This window comes from Lactuca saligna, chromosome 4, assembly GCF_052625555.1.
Source record: "Lactuca saligna cultivar CGN05327 chromosome 4, ASM5262555v1, whole genome shotgun sequence".
Lineage (NCBI taxonomy): Eukaryota > Viridiplantae > Streptophyta > Magnoliopsida > Asterales > Asteraceae > Lactuca > Lactuca saligna.
In genome coordinates this window covers 309356184-309360740 of record NC_136420.1, presented here as the reverse complement: position 1 = coordinate 309360740, position 4557 = coordinate 309356184, and positions in this window count along the sequence as shown.

The following is a 4557-nucleotide window of genomic DNA, read 5'->3' as shown; positions in this document are numbered from 1 at the left end:
ATCATGTGTATATCTCAATAAGTAACTAATACACTTAAATTCTACGGTAACACACGACATGATCAAAATATTATTTTTGCCTATTACAATTATGTATTCCATATTACGAGATAACATGAACCATGTACCATAGATCGCCAATCTATATATTCATTCAAGAGTTGTTTACAACAATATTACATATACAATATCAAAGTTTAATGAAAAATAAGGGAAATCTTCAACAAAGTTCCTAGATTTTTGAATCAGTTTACGGTTTAATTCCAACTTTTAATTTTTTGAACATAAAGTCTCGATATTTTATATTGCCCAAATTAATGACACTCATTTTTATTATTTTTTCTACAGTAAATGACAAATTGTCGTATAAAATTACATAATCGGGACTTTTCTGTTTAAAAACTAATTGGTGAGATTAAACCGTAAAATAATCCAAAATATTAAAGCTTTATCGAATATTTCTTTAAAAAAATATAGACAAAATTCCAAGATTGGTCACTGTGGTAATAAAAAAAACTTGTGGATAGGGTCCAAAAAGTTTCCGATTTACATGGAAGGTACAAAATCAAGAATTTTCCATAATTTTGTTCTAAAAATTAAGAAATTCTAGTGGTTTTGGTCAAATGAAACACTTGAACTGACAATTTTAGCCTTTTAGTTTCTTTTCTGAATTTATTTTAATAATCCTTTTCACTTTTTGTTAATTAAAAATAAAAAAAGGATAGGCCCACTAATGACCCATCCTCTTCATGATCACAAGAAAGCAGGGCATTCTTTCTTCTCTCGACCCTTTCTCTCTTAGCCTCCTTAACTCTCTCTGGAAAACAAACCTTCCACCACCGTCCTTGTCTCCATCGACGACTGCAACCAAGTTTTTCTCCTCTCTAACGTCTATTCTACCTTTATATATGTTCTATTTATACCTAAAGAAACACTTCAAATGGTTATACATGAGAGAAAAAAGAGAAGAAGGTTGACAGAATGAAATCATCAAAGGGGAAGAAACGACATCGATTCAAGGAGATGATTATCACTGAAAATCACAAGTACACATAGGCTTCTATAACCCTAGTTATGCCTAAAATTGGGTACGAGTTGATAGTGGAGCTTAGAAGCGTAGATTGGGCATTGACGAGACAAATGCACCATTACACGAGTAGGAGAATTAATTGGTTAGTTTAGGTTTCTGATGATTCTGTTTTCTCGGATATGATGAGAAGGGATAGCGCTTCAAATTTACGGATGGTGGTTGTTGGTGATTGGGACAGAGCATTGGGGAGGCAAGCCGATTGATGGGCTCCTTTGAATATGGTCAAGAATATCGAGATTACAAAAGAGTATTTGGTACTCAGAACCAAAAGTGATTTCATATGAATTTGTATGTTCAGAGATCTAAAGAGATAGAGAGGCTACGGTGGGTTTAAGTGGGGTCGAGTGGGCAACGGATATCGACTATGGGAGAGGTGGCTGGAGATTGGCGAGGTGGATGGATTTGGGTGATGATTGATCTTGTTTATTTATTTTGTCATCTAGAAATTACAGGTGAAATGTAGGGAAGAGAGAGAGAGAGAGAGAGAGAGAGAGAGAGAGAGAGACAGACAGAGACAGAGAGAGACAGAGAGAAAGAGAGAGAGAGAATGACATAGAAAGGGGGAGAGGATACGATGGAGAGTGATGGGGGTGGTGTTTTTTTTTTTTTTAATTATTTAAATTCTAAAATAAATAAAAAAGATAAAAAAAAAAATAATAATAATGGCAAAATAGCCATTTCAAATTCATTTGGAGTAAATTCACGGAAAATTCTTCATTTTAGATCTTTCATGCCGGTTAAAAACTATCTGGATCTTATCCACAGTGTTTACAAAACCACAAGGACCAATCTTATAGGTCTGTGAATATATATATATATATATATATATATATATATAGAGAGAGAGAGAGAGAGAGTGGGGTATATTTGAGACTATTACTAATGTGTGAGACAAGGGGACCAATTTTCGGCCTTTGATCATAACTGATCTAATGGTTCAACAATAAAACGTGATTAGTGTTGATTAATGTTGATTAAGCCGCTTAACTAAATTATAAGGGGTAGTTTAGTCATTGTTCTACTTTTTATCCCTTAGCTTTAATGCAATCTATATATGACTTCATATTTCATGGAAGGCTTAGATTGTGAATTACATTTTTCATATTATCCTAAGATTGAGATCTATTTTGTTTCAATGTTATAAAACATATATCGATTTCAATAATCAATCACTAATTCGTAACAATTTGTTTAAGATTTGTGCAATTTGATTTAACGAAATTTTGGTTTCATCTGGTGATGAGTTTGGAAGCAATCAAGATGAAGAATTTAGCAAATCGATCATAAATTTTGATGTTTTAAATGAAGATTTTAGGAATGGTGCATCAAGATTTCAGAATCAATGATCACTTGTTCCTTTAGTTAGTATTTGAGGAAGATTACGACAATTCATCATTACTTCAAATATGTTCAACAATTTTAATCATGATCAACAATTGATTGTAATTTGAGATCCTTTTTAGTAGCATCAGGTTTGAATTCTTTTTCTCTAGATATCGATTACAATCTTTGATTTATTCCATCATCTTTTTGTTGCAATGTTCATTCAAGTGAATTTGAATACATTATTCTCCACATTTGAGCACACAATACTTGAAGAGAATCAAGTGGAAATAACGAATCTTTGAGTCATTTTGCACTCTTTCTGTCAAATTAACTAGGTATGTACAAATTGATTATTCTTCTTGAGCTAATTTACTCTAACTAAACATGCATTCTACCTATTTGATAAAAGTCATGAATGAATAAAGAGTCTTATATATCACCCCTTATTCCCACGAATAAAGTCCTCTTTAAATTTTATGGTGTATATGTTCCTGTCCATGTGAATTTGTCATTTCCAACCATTATCATAAGACAAGGTCTATGATAAATTCAAACTCATATCAGCTGAACTTGTTCAATCTTAATTTCTTGCCACCTGGCAGTACAAGGGTCTACCATGTCTTCCAATTTGTTGAGAGGTTCAACCATACTAATTAATGAACTCTCACTGATCAAGGTGCTTTTCCTTATGCAAACAATTGAGAACTCATAGAACTCACACATATAGTCAACTTTAACTGGAATAAGCATAGAAACAAGAATATGTCAACACGATAGGTTACGAACCTCAAGTCGTGTGCTAGTGATTAACAATAGGGTTAGTCTTGATCAATTCTTGAAACATTTCAAGAGCTTTAAGACTCCCACTGACCTCTTGACATATTAAATTCTCTTGTCAAGAATCATTCCTTGACAAACAAATATTCAAGAGTTAGTGCGGTTTCTTATTGAGAAAAACACTTCACACAATTGGTCTTAGTTGGTCTTTGTCTTATCTAAGACATCACAACTTACCAATTTTAAATGTAAAAGAGTAAGAAACATTTTACTCTAAATTTGATAAGTGTTATAAACATTTCTTAAGATTATGTCACTCAAGGCTCAATTTTGGAGTAAGACTCTAAGACTGGATTTTGGAATGAAGTATGACTCTCCTTAATTGATTTAAACATTATAACAATTACTGATTACTCTTCTTAGCCATACAAATGCACTAAGTTGTCCTTAGAGGATCAACTGTGATATGGTTTAATAATCATTAAAATCCTCATAAAACACGATACTAAAGTACTCTCAATTCCCTTCAGATTGGAGAAACTTTTATTTTTCTACCTAATTAATTTTTCTTATTCGTTTTGCTACGCATTGAAACTTTTTCAACGGTTTAGAATTATACTTAATCTTTTAAGCATAACCATATTTAATAAACATTAGTAAATCATGACGAATAGTCTTATCTTTCTTTGTGGTGAACCTGATAAGTGCACAACAATGTGTACTAGATTCCTTAGTCCTTCACTTCACTCACATATTGTAACGACCAAAAATTTCAACAAAATTTAAACTTCTCAAAAACAACCCATTTTAATAATGTTATTACAAAAAGGTATTCGATACATTTATTATCAGAGTATTCCCAGAACCATGTCATAAACATGAACACGAGGAGCGGTACGATCATGCCTTCGCCTTGCCACGGTCTCCTGAAGAACCTGAAAAACATTTAAACCACAACTGTAAGCCCGAAAGCTTAGTGAGATACCCCCAAAATATCAACCACATATACGCCCTTCCAGGCTACGACCTTCCGGTCCAAAACATATTGCCTTTCGGCCTATAACATAGTGCCTTTCGGCCCATAACATAAATAGCATACATTGTTGGGTTTTGAGCATTCTAACACTCCTAAGTGTACATGCAACCCTAAATACCTTGGATCTATGTTTTCTCTATTATACATGCAAATAAGAACATCCAAGGTATTATCCTAATCTAGCATACAAAACAATGAGTGTAACAAGATAGATAACATACCTCTTTGATGTAGAAGGTCTTCATGAAGCTTGAGTGCCTAGCCCCAATAGTGTGGAAGCCTCAAATGGAATCACAATCATCAAAACACTTAGAATAACTTGAGAGAG